At 30.8% G+C, this 19,620-nt stretch overlaps 1 long non-coding RNA gene across 2 annotated transcripts; it reads right to left on the minus strand.

Annotated features, from left to right (window-relative positions):
* Positions 1 to 379: 379 nt before the first annotated feature.
* Positions 380 to 13,699, minus strand: LOC133195971 (uncharacterized). 2 transcript variants are annotated; one of them, XR_009722257.1, is made up of 7 exons: positions 13,613 to 13,699; positions 11,456 to 11,584; positions 9,301 to 9,429; positions 7,143 to 7,271; positions 4,518 to 4,646; positions 1,896 to 2,024; positions 380 to 548 (listed from the first exon to the last, which is right to left on the minus strand). It is a non-coding gene; the product is annotated as an uncharacterized LOC133195971 (long non-coding RNA). The 2 variants fall into 2 exon arrangements; XR_009722258.1 differs by lacking the exons at positions 380 to 548; positions 1,896 to 2,024 and adding an exon at positions 3,003 to 3,171.
* Positions 13,700 to 19,620: the final 5,921 nt, after the last annotated feature.

Genomic DNA, 19,620 nt, shown 5'->3' on the forward strand with positions numbered 1-19,620 from the left:
CATTTCTGAACTTTTGTGTATTGATGATAATCAATAGTGGTGGATGTACTTCTAAAATAATTGTTCCTTTTCTAAATATCTATTAATGGCTCGGAATTAATATATTGTATAGAATCGATACATTTAATTTACATGCTACATGTGTACACAATGGGAGATATGCGCATAAGCTGTCTGTTCCTAAAGGGGGGGGGGGGAGGGGTATTAACAAATCGATTTGTTTCAAAATATGTATAAACAAATTAAAATTTGCTTCTTTCATAAATTTAAACAATTGGAAATGATAGTAAACACCGAGTTCAAAACAAAGTAAAGATCTATGAGAATTTTCTCTTACCAATAGGCTTCACATATTGGGTACAGCCCACTAATTGTTTTCCCATAGGCGGCAATGTTAACATTTCTTCACATAGCAATGTCCCTAATTTTCGTTCAGCATTGAGTGACCCCTCAAATCAAAGCACATCAAGTTGTCTTTTCTTGGTTAAAATCTCGAGGTGGCATGTCAGATTCGTTTTCCGGCAAAATGCGTCTGTCTGCGTTAACCTCTGAAAATGAAAGTGAAAGTAGGGGATTTCAAGACTTCTCACTGGTGTTATAATACATAAAATAATTCTGCTGATCTTCTTGATAAATTACATCTGCCAAGCTTTTTTGCAAGGGAACATACTCCTTATCAACAAGTATGAGGCTCAGTTTAATACCTTATCACAGTTTTTTTTTACTCAGGTCTGCAAATTAAAGAACTTGTAATTTTTTCTGCACTACTTTCTTCTCCTACCGATTCTAAAAATAATTAGAGGTATGTACCCAATATGAAAAGAATTTTCTGGATTTTACAACATTTAACATCATAAGTCATACTACAGACTATGTAGTGACATTATGCCAAATTTCAGGAAAATTCAATCATTAATAAAGATTTTACAGCATGCACAGTTCTATATGCAAAATTCTTTTAAAATGCTTCCATCTAGCCTCAACTGCACCCAAATTTTAAGTCATCGGTTAGCCTATTAATGTACTTATACCATTTTTATTCTCTTTCATAATTTTAAATACATCAAGCAAAATCATAATCAAGCACTCATACGGGTCCATTTCTCTTATTTTAAAAAATCAATGCATTTTTGCACAAAATTTTATATCCCTCACCCTTGAATTCATTATTTCTCCATGATTGACAAAAAAATTAAGTTTACAAATACCCCGAAAGTAGTAAAAATAGAAAGTACTGATTATTTCCTGTCCATTGATGCATCATTCAGGAAAATTGGTATAGGAATAAAGAAATTATAAGCCCTTATATTCTTGTAAACATTCATCTGTTTCAAAGCAATTTTTACGCCAATGCAAGGTCACTCATCTATGACGTCATAATGACATCATAATAATGGATTGCTTATTACACATGTAGTGTTACTTTTCCCGTACTTTTAATTAAAGTTGAAATTAGAACTAAAATATTCATTTTAACTATAAAATAACAAAAATACTTGCATGAGCAGATCAAATAAATAGTCTACAGAAAATGTTTTGTTTCCATGGTAACCATTTTGTAATTTGTAGGAAAATGAAAGAGAACTTTGAAAGTTTTGAATTTCCTTACAAGTCTCTCATTCTGACTGACAAATATTAAAGAAATTTCAACTCTTATATTTTTTAATCTTAATATTTTATCATACACAACACTATGAATGTAACTGTTTTGAAATTCTCTTTAAAACATATTAGCTGTAAAATATATAGCATACATGTACAGATTAGTTTGATGTTCACTTTCATTGCTCAAATATTCATTTGAAATCTACATTTATTAAGCTTTAACACCCCCCCCCCCCTCCTCCCGCACACACACACATACACACAAAGAAGCTTTAGAAAATTCAACTTACATATTAAAAGTACTGCCATCATTTTATATATGAAGACTCAAGCTGTGTTCAAATGAGTTTGTTTTTCCTGACTGATAGTTTTAAACACCATCTGCATGAACCTCAAAGTTAACCTGTATCACCATGAACCTAAAAAAAAATCAATTTAAAAAATGGTGCAATAATTAATCAGCATCAAAAAGCACCTAAAACATTCACAGACAGACATCAAACACACACAATCCTACAACATTCCCTGATGCCCTTAATTTGATATCAATTGAAAATTATGAATTTGCACTGATTAGTCTCAGCATTGTTAAATTACATGTAAATTAATAATACAGGTAAAAAGCATGTAACTGACAATAATTATACATTAGACAAATACATGTAATCCAGTTAATAAAATATAAAAAAAAAAAAAAATGTTAGTGTGCATGTTCACACACACACTGCTTAACTTCTACACAACTGTAGCCTGACCGACTTCTTTGAAAAAATGCACATGTATCTCCTCGTTCATGTAATTCTATTCCATGAAAATAAAAGTTTTCATTTACAAATATTGTAATAAAGCATGGAAACCTCTTTTTTCTTTACCTCTTTCATAAAATGACAAATGCATATCACCTACATACTGCAAGACTCTGCATTAGGTAGCATAGCTGCACTAAGCAGTGTTGATAACTTATTGCCATTCTACTTTCACTTTGACCTTGAACTTCACTGAATACTGATTCCGACCTCATTTCTGAACTTTTGTGTATTGATGATAATCAATAGTGGTGGATGTACTTCTAAAATAATTGTTCCTTTTCTAAATATCTATTAATGGCTCGGAATTAATATATTGTATAGAATCGATACATTTAATTTACATGCTACATGTGTACACAATGGGAGATATGCGCATAAGCTGTCTGTTCCTAAAGGGGGGGGGGGGAGGGGTATTAACAAATCGATTTGTTTCAAAATATGTATAAACAAATTAAAATTTGCTTCTTTCATAAATTTAAACAATTGGAAATGATAGTAAACACCGAGTTCAAAACAAAGTAAAGATCTATGAGAATTTTCTCTTACCAATAGGCTTCACATATTGGGTACAGCCCACTAATTGTTTTCCCATAGGCGGCAATGTTAACATTTCTTCACATAGCAATGTCCCTAATTTTCGTTCAGCATTGAGTGACCCCTCAAATCAAAGCACATCAAGTTGTCTTTTCTTGGTTAAAATCTCGAGGTGGCATGTCAGATTCGTTTTCCGGCAAAATGCGTCTGTCTGCGTTAACCTCTGAAAATGAAAGTGAAAGTAGGGGATTTCAAGACTTCTCACTGGTGTTATAATACATAAAATAATTCTGCTGATCTTCTTGATAAATTACATCTGCCAAGCTTTTTTGCAAGGGAACATACTCCTTATCAACAAGTATGAGGCTCAGTTTAATACCTTATCACAGTTTTTTTTTACTCAGGTCTGCAAATTAAAGAACTTGTAATTTTTTCTGCACTACTTTCTTCTCCTACCGATTCTAAAAATAATTAGAGGTATGTACCCAATATGAAAAGAATTTTCTGGATTTTACAACATTTAACATCATAAGTCATACTACAGACTATGTAGTGACATTATGCCAAATTTCAGGAAAATTCAATCATTAATAAAGATTTTACAGCATGCACAGTTCTATATGCAAAATTCTTTTAAAATGCTTCCATCTAGCCTCAACTGCACCCAAATTTTAAGTCATCGGTTAGCCTATTAATGTACTTATACCATTTTTATTCTCTTTCATAATTTTAAATACATCAAGCAAAATCATAATCAAGCACTCATACGGGTCCATTTCTCTTATTTTAAAAAATCAATGCATTTTTGCACAAAATTTTATATCCCTCACCCTTGAATTCATTATTTCTCCATGATTGACAAAAAAATTAAGTTTACAAATACCCCGAAAGTAGTAAAAATAGAAAGTACTGATTATTTCCTGTCCATTGATGCATCATTCAGGAAAATTGGTATAGGAATAAAGAAATTATAAGCCCTTATATTCTTGTAAACATTCATCTGTTTCAAAGCAATTTTTACGCCAATGCAAGGTCACTCATCTATGACGTCATAATGACATCATAATAATGGATTGCTTATTACACATGTAGTGTTACTTTTCCCGTACTTTTAATTAAAGTTGAAATTAGAACTAAAATATTCATTTTAACTATAAAATAACAAAAATACTTGCATGAGCAGATCAAATAAATAGTCTACAGAAAATGTTTTGTTTCCATGGTAACCATTTTGTAATTTGTAGGAAAATGAAAGAGAACTTTGAAAGTTTTGAATTTCCTTACAAGTCTCTCATTCTGACTGACAAATATTAAAGAAATTTCAACTCTTATATTTTTTAATCTTAATATTTTATCATACACAACACTATGAATGTAACTGTTTTGAAATTCTCTTTAAAACATATTAGCTGTAAAATATATAGCATACATGTACAGATTAGTTTGATGTTCACTTTCATTGCTCAAATATTCATTTGAAATCTACATTTATTAAGCTTTAACACCCCCCCCCCCTCCTCCCGCACACACACACATACACACAAAGAAGCTTTAGAAAATTCAACTTACATATTAAAAGTACTGCCATCATTTTATATATGAAGACTCAAGCTGTGTTCAAATGAGTTTGTTTTTCCTGACTGATAGTTTTAAACACCATCTGCATGAACCTCAAAGTTAACCTGTATCACCATGAACCTAAAAAAAAATCAATTTAAAAAATGGTGCAATAATTAATCAGCATCAAAAAGCACCTAAAACATTCACAGACAGACATCAAACACACACAATCCTACAACATTCCCTGATGCCCTTAATTTGATATCAATTGAAAATTATGAATTTGCACTGATTAGTCTCAGCATTGTTAAATTACATGTAAATTAATAATACAGGTAAAAAGCATGTAACTGACAATAATTATACATTAGACAAATACATGTAATCCAGTTAATAAAATATAAAAAAAAAAAAAATGTTAGTGTGCATGTTCACACACACACTGCTTAACTTCTACACAACTGTAGCCTGACCGACTTCTTTGAAAAAATGCACATGTATCTCCTCGTTCATGTAATTCTATTCCATGAAAATAAAAGTTTTCATTTACAAATATTGTAATAAAGCATGGAAACCTCTTTTTTCTTTACCTCTTTCATAAAATGACAAATGCATATCACCTACATACTGCAAGACTCTGCATTAGGTAGCATAGCTGCACTAAGCAGTGTTGATAACTTATTGCCATTCTACTTTCACTTTGACCTTGAACTTCACTGAATACTGATTCCGACCTCATTTCTGAACTTTTGTGTATTGATGATAATCAATAGTGGTGGATGTACTTCTAAAATAATTGTTCCTTTTCTAAATATCTATTAATGGCTCGGAATTAATAAATTGTATAGAATCGATACATTTAATTTACATGCTACATGTGTACACAATGGGAGATATGCGCATAAGCTGTCTGTTCCTAAAGGGGGGGGGGGGGGAGGGGTATTAACAAATCGATTTGTTTCAAAATATGTATAAACAAATTAAAATTTGCTTCTTTCATAAATTTAAACAATTGGAAATGATAGTAAACACCGAGTTCAAAACAAAGTAAAGATCTATGAGAATTTTCTCTTACCAATAGGCTTCACATATTGGGTACAGCCCACTAATTGTTTTCCCATAGGCGGCAATGTTAACATTTCTTCACATAGCAATGTCCCTAATTTTCGTTCAGCATTGAGTGACCCCTCAAATCAAAGCACATCAAGTTGTCTTTTCTTGGTTAAAATCTCGAGGTGGCATGTCAGATTCGTTTTCCGGCAAAATGCGTCTGTCTGCGTTAACCTCTGAAAATGAAAGTGAAAGTAGGGGATTTCAAGACTTCTCACTGGTGTTATAATACATAAAATAATTCTGCTGATCTTCTTGATAAATTACATCTGCCAAGCTTTTTTGCAAGGGAACATACTCCTTATCAACAAGTATGAGGCTCAGTTTAATACCTTATCACAGTTTTTTTTTACTCAGGTCTGCAAATTAAAGAACTTGTAATTTTTTTCTGCACTACTTTCTTCTCCTACCGATTCTAAAAATAATTAGAGGTATGTACCCAATATGAAAAGAATTTTCTGGATTTTACAACATTTAACATCATAAGTCATACTACAGACTATGTAGTGACATTATGCCAAATTTCAGGAAAATTCAATCATTAATAAAGATTTTACAGCATGCACAGTTCTATATGCAAAATTCTTTTAAAATGCTTCCATCTAGCCTCAACTGCACCCAAATTTTAAGTCATCGGTTAGCCTATTAATGTACTTATACCATTTTTATTCTCTTTCATAATTTTAAATACATCAAGCAAAATCATAATCAAGCACTCATACGGGTCCATTTCTCTTATTTTAAAAAATCAATGCATTTTTGCACAAAATTTTATATCCCTCACCCTTGAATTCATTATTTCTCCATGATTGACAAAAAAATTAAGTTTACAAATACCCCGAAAGTAGTAAAAATAGAAAGTACTGATTATTTCCTGTCCATTGATGCATCATTCAGGAAAATTGGTATAGGAATAAAGAAATTATAAGCCCTTATATTCTTGTAAACATTCATCTGTTTCAAAGCAATTTTTACGCCAATGCAAGGTCACTCATCTATGACGTCATAATGACATCATAATAATGGATTGCTTATTACACATGTAGTGTTACTTTTCCCGTACTTTTAATTAAAGTTGAAATTAGAACTAAAATATTCATTTTAACTATAAAATAACAAAAATACTTGCATGAGCAGATCAAATAAATAGTCTACAGAAAATGTTTTGTTTCCATGGTAACCATTTTGTAATTTGTAGGAAAATGAAAGAGAACTTTGAAAGTTTTGAATTTCCTTACAAGTCTCTCATTCTGACTGACAAATATTAAAGAAATTTCAACTCTTATATTTTTTAATCTTAATATTTTATCATACACAACACTATGAATGTAACTGTTTTGAAATTCTCTTTAAAACATATTAGCTGTAAAATATATAGCATACATGTACAGATTAGTTTGATGTTCACTTTCATTGCTCAAATATTCATTTGAAATCTACATTTATTAAGCTTTAACACCCCCCCCCCCCTCCTCCCGCACACACACACATACACACAAAGAAGCTTTAGAAAATTCAACTTACATATTAAAAGTACTGCCATCATTTTATATATGAAGACTCAAGCTGTGTTCAAATGAGTTTGTTTTTCCTGACTGATAGTTTTAAACACCATCTGCATGAACCTCAAAGTTAACCTGTATCACCATGAACCTAAAAAAAAATCAATTTAAAAAATGGTGCAATAATTAATCAGCATCAAAAAGCACCTAAAACATTCACAGACAGACATCAAACACACACAATCCTACAACATTCCCTGATGCCCTTAATTTGATATCAATTGAAAATTATGAATTTGCACTGATTAGTCTCAGCATTGTTAAATTACATGTAAATTAATAATACAGGTAAAAAGCATGTAACTGACAATAATTATACATTAGACAAATACATGTAATCCAGTTAATAAAATATAAAAAAAAAAAATGTTAGTGTGCATGTTCACACACACACTGCTTAACTTCTACACAACTGTAGCCTGACCGACTTCTTTGAAAAAATGCACATGTATCTCCTCGTTCATGTAATTCTATTCCATGAAAATAAAAGTTTTCATTTACAAATATTGTAATAAAGCATGGAAACCTCTTTTTTCTTTACCTCTTTCATAAAATGACAAATGCATATCACCTACATACTGCAAGACTCTGCATTAGGTAGCATAGCTGCACTAAGCAGTGTTGATAACTTATTGCCATTCTACTTTCACTTTGACCTTGAACTTCACTGAATACTGATTCCGACCTCATTTCTGAACTTTTGTGTATTGATGATAATCAATAGTGGTGGATGTACTTCTAAAATAATTGTTCCTTTTCTAAATATCTATTAATGGCTCGGAATTAATAAATTGTATAGAATCGATACATTTAATTTACATGCTACATGTGTACACAATGGGAGATATGCGCATAAGCTGTCTGTTCCTAAAGGGGGGGGGGGGAGGGGTATTAACAAATCGATTTGTTTCAAAATATGTATAAACAAATTAAAATTTGCTTCTTTCATAAATTTAAACAATTGGAAATGATAGTAAACACCGAGTTCAAAACAAAGTAAAGATCTATGAGAATTTTCTCTTACCAATAGGCTTCACATATTGAAAAGAATTTTCTGGATTTTACAACATTTAACATCATAAGTCATACTACAGACTATGTAGTGACATTATGCCAAATTTCAGGAAAATTCAATCATTAATAAAGATTTTACAGCATGCACAGTTCTATATGCAAAATTCTTTTAAAATGCTTCCATCTAGCCTCAACTGCACCCAAATTTTAAGTCATCGGTTAGCCTATTAATGTACTTATACCATTTTTATTCTCTTTCATAATTTTAAATACATCAAGCAAAATCATAATCAAGCACTCATACGGGTCCATTTCTCTTATTTTAAAAAATCAATGCATTTTTGCACAAAATTTTATATCCCTCACCCTTGAATTCATTATTTCTCCATGATTGACAAAAAAATTAAGTTTACAAATACCCCGAAAGTAGTAAAAATAGAAAGTACTGATTATTTCCTGTCCATTGATGCATCATTCAGGAAAATTGGTATAGGAATAAAGAAATTATAAGCCCTTATATTCTTGTAAACATTCATCTGTTTCAAAGCAATTTTTACGCCAATGCAAGGTCACTCATCTATGACGTCATAATGACATCATAATAATGGATTGCTTATTACACATGTAGTGTTACTTTTCCCGTACTTTTAATTAAAGTTGAAATTAGAACTAAAATATTCATTTTAACTATAAAATAACAAAAATACTTGCATGAGCAGATCAAATAAATAGTCTACAGAAAATGTTTTGTTTCCATGGTAACCATTTTGTAATTTGTAGGAAAATGAAAGAGAACTTTGAAAGTTTTGAATTTCCTTACAAGTCTCTCATTCTGACTGACAAATATTAAAGAAATTTCAACTCTTATATTTTTTAATCTTAATATTTTATCATACACAACACTATGAATGTAACTGTTTTGAAATTCTCTTTAAAACATATTAGCTGTAAAATATATAGCATACATGTACAGATTAGTTTGATGTTCACTTTCATTGCTCAAATATTCATTTGAAATCTACATTTATTAAGCTTTAACACCCCCCCCCCCCTCCTCCCGCACACACACACATACACACAAAGAAGCTTTAGAAAATTCAACTTACATATTAAAAGTACTGCCATCATTTTATATATGAAGACTCAAGCTGTGTTCAAATGAGTTTGTTTTTCCTGACTGATAGTTTTAAACACCATCTGCATGAACCTCAAAGTTAACCTGTATCACCATGAACCTAAAAAAAAATCAATTTAAAAAATGGTGCAATAATTAATCAGCATCAAAAAGCACCTAAAACATTCACAGACAGACATCAAACACACACAATCCTACAACATTCCCTGATGCCCTTAATTTGATATCAATTGAAAATTATGAATTTGCACTGATTAGTCTCAGCATTGTTAAATTACATGTAAATTAATAATACAGGTAAAAAGCATGTAACTGACAATAATTATACATTAGACAAATACATGTAATCCAGTTAATAAAATATAAAAAAAAAAAATGTTAGTGTGCATGTTCACACACACACTGCTTAACTTCTACACAACTGTAGCCTGACCGACTTCTTTGAAAAAATGCACATGTATCTCCTCGTTCATGTAATTCTATTCCATGAAAATAAAAGTTTTCATTTACAAATATTGTAATAAAGCATGGAAACCTCTTTTTTCTTTACCTCTTTCATAAAATGACAAATGCATATCACCTACATACTGCAAGACTCTGCATTAGGTAGCATAGCTGCACTAAGCAGTGTTGATAACTTATTGCCATTCTACTTTCACTTTGACCTTGAACTTCACTGAATACTGATTCCGACCTCATTTCTGAACTTTTGTGTATTGATGATAATCAATAGTGGTGGATGTACTTCTAAAATAATTGTTCCTTTTCTAAATATCTATTAATGGCTCGGAATTAATAAATTGTATAGAATCGATACATTTAATTTACATGCTACATGTGTACACAATGGGAGATATGCGCATAAGCTGTCTGTTCCTAAAGGGGGGGGGGGGAGGGGTATTAACAAATCGATTTGTTTCAAAATATGTATAAACAAATTAAAATTTGCTTCTTTCATAAATTTAAACAATTGGAAATGATAGTAAACACCGAGTTCAAAACAAAGTAAAGATCTATGAGAATTTTCTCTTACCAATAGGCTTCACATATTGAAAAGAATTTTCTGGATTTTACAACATTTAACATCATAAGTCATACTACAGACTATGTAGTGACATTATGCCAAATTTCAGGAAAATTCAATCATTAATAAAGATTTTACAGCATGCACAGTTCTATATGCAAAATTCTTTTAAAATGCTTCCATCTAGCCTCAACTGCACCCAAATTTTAAGTCATCGGTTAGCCTATTAATGTACTTATACCATTTTTATTCTCTTTCATAATTTTAAATACATCAAGCAAAATCATAATCAAGCACTCATACGGGTCCATTTCTCTTATTTTAAAAAATCAATGCATTTTTGCACAAAATTTTATATCCCTCACCCTTGAATTCATTATTTCTCCATGATTGACAAAAAAATTAAGTTTACAAATACCCCGAAAGTAGTAAAAATAGAAAGTACTGATTATTTCCTGTCCATTGATGCATCATTCAGGAAAATTGGTATAGGAATAAAGAAATTATAAGCCCTTATATTCTTGTAAACATTCATCTGTTTCAAAGCAATTTTTACGCCAATGCAAGGTCACTCATCTATGACGTCATAATGACATCATAATAATGGATTGCTTATTACACATGTAGTGTTACTTTTCCCGTACTTTTAATTAAAGTTGAAATTAGAACTAAAATATTCATTTTAACTATAAAATAACAAAAATACTTGCATGAGCAGATCAAATAAATAGTCTACAGAAAATGTTTTGTTTCCATGGTAACCATTTTGTAATTTGTAGGAAAATGAAAGAGAACTTTGAAAGTTTTGAATTTCCTTACAAGTCTCTCATTCTGACTGACAAATATTAAAGAAATTTCAACTCTTATATTTTTTAATCTTAATATTTTATCATACACAACACTATGAATGTAACTGTTTTGAAATTCTCTTTAAAACATATTAGCTGTAAAATATATAGCATACATGTACAGATTAGTTTGATGTTCACTTTCATTGCTCAAATATTCATTTGAAATCTACATTTATTAAGCTTTAACACCCCCCCCCTCCTCCCGCACACACACACATACACACAAAGAAGCTTTAGAAAATTCAACTTACATATTAAAAGTACTGCCATCATTTTATATATGAAGACTCAAGCTGTGTTCAAATGAGTTTGTTTTTCCTGACTGATAGTTTTAAACACCATCTGCATGAACCTCAAAGTTAACCTGTATCACCATGAACCTAAAAAAAAATCAATTTAAAAAATGGTGCAATAATTAATCAGCATCAAAAAGCACCTAAAACATTCACAGACAGACATCAAACACACACAATCCTACAACATTCCCTGATGCCCTTAATTTGATATCAATTGAAAATTATGAATTTGCACTGATTAGTCTCAGCATTGTTAAATTACATGTAAATTAATAATACAGGTAAAAAGCATGTAACTGACAATAATTATACATTAGACAAATACATGTAATCCAGTTAATAAAATATAAAAAAAAAAAATGTTAGTGTGCATGTTCACACACACACTGCTTAACTTCTACACAACTGTAGCCTGACCGACTTCTTTGAAAAAATGCACATGTATCTCCTCGTTCATGTAATTCTATTCCATGAAAATAAAAGTTTTCATTTACAAATATTGTAATAAAGCATGGAAACCTCTTTTTTCTTTACCTCTTTCATAAAATGACAAATGCATATCACCTACATACTGCAAGACTCTGCATTAGGTAGCATAGCTGCACTAAGCAGTGTTGATAACTTATTGCCATTCTACTTTCACTTTGACCTTGAACTTCACTGAATACTGATTCCGACCTCATTTCTGAACTTTTGTGTATTGATGATAATCAATAGTGGTGGATGTACTTCTAAAATAATTGTTCCTTTTCTAAATATCTATTAATGGCTCGGAATTAATAAATTGTATAGAATCGATACATTTAATTTACATGCTACATGTGTACACAATGGGAGATATGCGCATAAGCTGTCTGTTCCTAAAGGGGGGGGGGGGAGGGGTATTAACAAATCGATTTGTTTCAAAATATGTATAAACAAATTAAAATTTGCTTCTTTCATAAATTTAAACAATTGGAAATGATAGTAAACACCGAGTTCAAAACAAAGTAAAGATCTATGAGAATTTTCTCTTACCAATAGGCTTCACATATTGAAAAGAATTTTCTGGATTTTACAACATTTAACATCATAAGTCATACTACAGACTATGTAGTGACATTATGCCAAATTTCAGGAAAATTCAATCATTAATAAAGATTTTACAGCATGCACAGTTCTATATGCAAAATTCTTTTAAAATGCTTCCATCTAGCCTCAACTGCACCCAAATTTTAAGTCATCGGTTAGCCTATTAATGTACTTATACCATTTTTATTCTCTTTCATAATTTTAAATACATCAAGCAAAATCATAATCAAGCACTCATACGGGTCCATTTCTCTTATTTTAAAAAATCAATGCATTTTTGCACAAAATTTTATATCCCTCACCCTTGAATTCATTATTTCTCCATGATTGACAAAAAAATTAAGTTTACAAATACCCCGAAAGTAGTAAAAATAGAAAGTACTGATTATTTCCTGTCCATTGATGCATCATTCAGGAAAATTGGTATAGGAATAAAGAAATTATAAGCCCTTATATTCTTGTAAACATTCATCTGTTTCAAAGCAATTTTTACGCCAATGCAAGGTCACTCATCTATGACGTCATAATGACATCATAATAATGGATTGCTTATTACACATGTAGTGTTACTTTTCCCGTACTTTTAATTAAAGTTGAAATTAGAACTAAAATATTCATTTTAACTATAAAATAACAAAAATACTTGCATGAGCAGATCAAATAAATAGTCTACAGAAAATGTTTTGTTTCCATGGTAACCATTTTGTAATTTGTAGGAAAATGAAAGAGAACTTTGAAAGTTTTGAATTTCCTTACAAGTCTCTCATTCTGACTGACAAATATTAAAGAAATTTCAACTCTTATATTTTTTAATCTTAATATTTTATCATACACAACACTATGAATGTAACTGTTTTGAAATTCTCTTTAAAACATATTAGCTGTAAAATATATAGCATACATGTACAGATTAGTTTGATGTTCACTTTCATTGCTCAAATATTCATTTGAAATCTACATTTATTAAGCTTTAACACCCCCCCCCCCTCCTCCCGCACACACACACATACACACAAAGAAGCTTTAGAAAATTCAACTTACATATTAAAAGTACTGCCATCATTTTATATATGAAGACTCAAGCTGTGTTCAAATGAGTTTGTTTTTCCTGACTGATAGTTTTAAACACTATCTGCATGAACCTCAAAGTTAACCTGTATCACCATGAACCTAAAAAAAAATCAATTTAAAAAATGGTGCAATAATTAATCAGCATCAAAAAGCACCTAAAACATTCACAGACAGACATCAAACACACACAATCCTACAACATTCCCTGATGCCCTTAATTTGATATCAATTGAAAATTATGAATTTGCACTGATTAGTCTCAGCATTGTTAAATTACATGTAAATTAATAATACAGGTAAAAAGCATGTAACTGACAATAATTATACATTAGACAAATACATGTAATCCAGTTAATAAAATATAAAAAAAAAAAAAAATGTTAGTGTGCATGTTCACACACACACTGCTTAACTTCTACACAACTGTAGCCTGACCGACTTCTTTGAAAAAATGCACATGTATCTCCTCGTTCATGTAATTCTATTCCATGAAAATAAAAGTTTTCATTTACAAATATTGTAATAAAGCATGGAAACCTCTTTTTTCTTTACCTCTTTCATAAAATGACAAATGCATATCACCTACATACTGCAAGACTCTGCATTAGGTAGCATAGCTGCACTAAGCAGTGTTGATAACTTATTGCCATTCTACTTTCACTTTGACCTTGAACTTCACTGAATACTGATTCCGACCTCATTTCTGAACTTTTGTGTATTGATGATAATCAATAGTGGTGGATGTACTTCTAAAATAATTGTTCCTTTTCTAAATATCTATTAATGGCTCGGAATTAATAAATTGTATAGAATCGATACATTTAATTTACATGCTACATGTGTACACAATGGGAGATATGCGCATAAGCTGTCTGTTCCTAAAGGGGGGGGGGGGAGGGGTATTAACAAATCGATTTGTTTCAAAATATGTATAAACAAATTAAAATTTGCTTCTTTCATAAATTTAAACAATTGGAAATGATAGTAAACACCGAGTTCAAAACAAAGTAAAGATCTATGAGAATTTTCTCTTACCAATAGGCTTCACATATTGGGTACAGCCCACTAATTGTTTTCCCATAGGCGGCAATGTTAACATTTCTTCACATAGCAATGTCCCTAATTTTCGTTCAGCATTGAGTGACCCCTCAAATCAAAGCACATCAAGTTGTCTTTTCTTGGTTAAAATCTCGAGGTGGCATGTCAGATTCGTTTTCCGGCAAAATGCGTCTGTCTGCGTTAACCTCTGAAAATGAAAGTGAAAGTAGGGGATTTCAAGACTTCTCACTGGTGTTATAATACATAAAATAATTCTGCTGATCTTCTTGATAAATTACATCTGCCAAGCTTTTTTGCAAGGGAACATACTCCTTATCAACAAGTATGAGGCTCAGTTTAATACCTTATCACAGTTTTTTTTTACTCAGGTCTGCAAATTAAAGAACTTGTAATTTTTTCTGCACTACTTTCTTCTCCTACCGATTCTAAAAATAATTAGAGGTATGTACCCAATATGAAAAGAATTTTCTGGATTTTACAACATTTAACATCATAAGTCATACTACAGACTATGTAGTGACATTATGCCAAATTTCAGGAAAATTCAATCATTAATAAAGATTTTACAGCATGCACAGTTCTATATGCAAAATTCTTTTAAAATGCTTCCATCTAGCCTCAACTGCACCCAAATTTTAAGTCATCGGTTAGCCTATTAATGTACTTATACCATTTTTATTCTCTTTCATAATTTTAAATACATCAAGCAAAATCATAATCAAGCACTCATACGGGTCCATTTCTCTTATTTTAAAAAATCAATGCATTTTTGCACAAAATTTTATATCCCTCACCCTTGAATTCATTATTTCTCCATGATTGACAAAAAAATTAAGTTTACAAATACCCCGAAAGTAGTAAAAATAGAAAGTACTGATTATTTCCTGTCCATTGATGCATCATTCAGGAAAATTGGTATAGGAATAAAGAAATTATAAGCCCTTATATTCTTGTAAACATTCATCTGTTTCAAAGCAATTTTTACGCCAATGCAAGGTCACTCATCTATGACGTCATAATGACATCATAATAATGGATTGCTTATTACACATGTAGTGTTACTTTTCCCGTACTTTTAATTAAAGTTGAAATTAGAACTAAAATATTCATTTTAACTATAAAATAACAAAAATACTTGCATGAGCAGATCAAATAAATAGTCTACAGAAAATGTTTTGTTTCCATGGTAACCATTTTGTAATTTGTAGGAAAATGAAAGAGAACTTTGAAAGTTTTGAATTTCCTTACAAGTCTCTCATTCTGACTGACAAATATTAAAGAAATTTCAACTCTTATATTTTTTAATCTTAATATTTTATCATACACAACACTATGAATGTAACTGTTTTGAAATTCTCTTTAAAACATATTAGCTGTAAAATATATAGCATACATGTACAGATTAGTTTGATGTTCACTTTCATTGCTCAAATATTCATTTGAAATCTACATTTATTAAGCTTTAACACCCCCCCCCCCCTCCTCCCGCACACACACACATACACACAAAGAAGCTTTAGAATATTCAACTTACATATTAAAAGTACTGCCATCATTTTATATATGAAGACTCAAGCTGTGTTCAAATGAGTTTGTTTTTCCTGACTGATAGTTTTAAACACTATCTGCATGAACCTCAAAGTTAACCTGTATCACCATGAACCTAAAAAAAAATCAATTTAAAAAATGGTGCAATAATTAATCAGCATCAAAAAGCACCTAAAACATTCACAGACAGACATCAAACACACACAATCCTACAACATTCCCTGATGCCCTTAATTTGATATCAATTGAAAATTATGAATTTGCACTGATTAGTCTCAGCATTGTTAAATTACATGTAAATTAATAATACAGGTAAAAAGCATGTAACTGACAATAATTATACATTAGACAAATACATGTAATCCAGTTAATAAAATATAAAAAAAAAAAAAAATGTTAGTGTGCATGTTCACACACACACTGCTTAACTTCTACACAACTGTAGCCTGACCGACTTCTTTGAAAAAATGCACATGTATCTCCTCGTTCATGTAATTCTATTCCATGAAAATAAAAGTTTTCATTTACAAATATTGTAATAAAGCATGGAAACCTCTTTTTTCTTTACCTCTTTCATAAAATGACAAATGCATATCACCTACATACTGCAAGACTCTGCATTAGGTAGCATAGCTGCACTAAGCAGTGTTGATAACTTATTGCCATTCTACTTTCACTTTGACCTTGAACTTCACTGAATACTGATTCCGACCTCATTTCTGAACTTTTGTGTATTGATGATAATCAATAGTGGTGGATGTACTTCTAAAATAATTGTTCCTTTTCTAAATATCTATTAATGGCTCGGAATTAATAAATTGTATAGAATCGATACATTTAATTTACATGCTACATGTGTACACAATGGGAGATATGCGCATAAGCTGTCTGTTCCTAAAGGGGGGGGGGGGGGAGGGGTATTAACAAATCGATTTGTTTCAAAATATGTATAAACAAATTAAAATTTGCTTCTTTCATAAATTTAAACAATTGGAAATGATAGTAAACACCGAGTTCAAAACAAAGTAAAGATCTATGAGAATTTTCTCTTACCAATAGGCTTCACATATTGGGTACAGCCCACTAATTGTTTTCCCATAGGCGGCAATGTTAACATTTCTTCACATAGCAATGTCCCTAATTTTCGTTCAGCATTGAGTGACCCCTCAAATCAAAGCACATCAAGTTGTCTTTTCTTGGTTAAAATCTCGAGGTGGCATGTCAGATTCGTTTTCCGGCAAAATGCGTCTGTCTGCGTTAACCTCTGAAAATGAAAGTGAAAGTAGGGGATTTCAAGACTTCTCACTGGTGTTATAATACATAAAATAATTCTGCTGATCTTCTTGATAAATTACATCTGCCAAGCTTTTTTGCAAGGGAACATACTCCTTATCAACAAGTATGAGGCTCAGTTTAATACCTTATCACAGTTTTTTTTTACTCAGGTCTGCAAATTAAAGAACTTGTAATTTTTTCTGCACTACTTTCTTCTCCTACCGATTCTAAAAATAATTAGAGGTATGTACCCAATATGAAAAGAATTTTCTGGATTTTACAACATTTAACATCATAAGTCATACTACAGACTATGTAGTGACATTATGCCAAATTTCAGGAAAATTCAATCATTAATAAAGATTTTACAGCATGCACAGTTCTATATGCAAAATTCTTTTAAAATGCTTCCATCTAGCCTCAACTGCACCCAAATTTTAAGTCATCGGTTAGCCTATTAATGTACTTATACCATTTTTATTCTCTTTCATAATTTTAAATACATCAAGCAAAATCATAATCAAGCACTCATACGGGTCCATTTCTCTTATTTTAAAAAATCAATGCATTTTTGCACAAAATTTTATATCCCTCACCCTTGAATTCATTATTTCTCCATGATTGACAAAAAAATTAAGTTTACAAATACCCCGAAAGTAGTAAAAATAGAAAGTACTGATTATTTCCTGTCCATTGATGCATCATTCAGGAAAATTGGTATAGGAATAAAGAAATTATAAGCCCTTATATTCTTGTAAACATTCATCTGTTTCAAAGCAATTTTTACGCCAATGCAAGGTCACTCATCTATGACGTCATAATGACATCATAATAATGGATTGCTTATTACACATGTAGTGTTACTTTTCCCGTACTTTTAATTAAAGTTGAAATTAGAACTAAAATATTCATTTTAACTATAAAATAACAAAAATACTTGCATGAGCAGATCAAATAAATAGTCTACAGAAAATGTTTTGTTTCCATGGTAACCATTTTGTAATTTGTAGGAAAATGAAAGAGAACTTTGAAAGTTTTGAATTTCCTTACAAGTCTCTCATTCTGACTGACAAATATTAAAGAAATTTCAACTCTTATATTTTTTAATCTTAATATTTTATCATACACAACACTATGAATGTAACTGTTTTGAAATTCTCTTTAAAACATATTAGCTGTAAAATATATAGCATACATGTACAGATTAGTTTGATGTTCACTTTCATTGCTCAAATATTCATTTGAAATCTACATTTATTAAGCTTTAACACCCCCCCCCCCTCCTCCCGCACACACACACATACACACAAAGAAGCTTTAGAAAATTCAACTTACATATTAAAAGTACTGCCATCATTTTATATATGAAGACTCAAGCTGTGTTCAAATGAGTTTGTTTTTCCTGACTGATAGTTTTAAACACTATCTGCATGAACCTCAAAGTTAACCTGTATCACCATGAACCTAAAAAAAAATCAATTTAAAAAATGGTGCAATAATTAATCAGCATCAAAAAGCACCTAAAACATTCACAGACAGACATCAAACACACACAATCCTACAACATTCCCTGATGCCCTTAATTTGATATCAATTGAAAATTATGAATTTGCACTGATTAGTCTCAGCATTGTTAAATTACATGTAAATTAATAATACAGGTAAAAAGCATGTAACTGACAATAATTATACATTAGACAAATACATGTAATCCAGTTAATAAAATATAAAAAAAAAAAAAATGTTAGTGTGCATGTTCACACACACACTGCTTAACTTCTACACAACTGTAGCCTGACCGACTTCTTTGAAAAAATGCACATGTATCTCCTCGTTCATGTAATTCTATTCCATGAAAATAAAAGTTTTCATTTACAAATATTGTAATAAAGCATGGAAACCTCTTTTTTCTTTACCTCTTTCATAAAATGACAAATGCATATCACCTACATACTGCAAGACTCTGCATTAGGTAGCATAGCTGCACTAAGCAGTGTTGATAACTTATTGCCATTCTACTTTCACTTTGACCTTGAACTTCACTGAATACTGATTCCGACCTCATTTCTGAACTTTTGTGTATTGATGATAATCAA

The sequence above is a fragment of the Saccostrea echinata genome, unplaced genomic scaffold, assembly GCF_033153115.1.
Source record: "Saccostrea echinata isolate AGI-Se365-2 ecotype Australia unplaced genomic scaffold, CSIRO_AGI_Sech_v1 ptg000029l, whole genome shotgun sequence".
Lineage (NCBI taxonomy): Eukaryota > Metazoa > Mollusca > Bivalvia > Ostreida > Ostreidae > Saccostrea > Saccostrea echinata.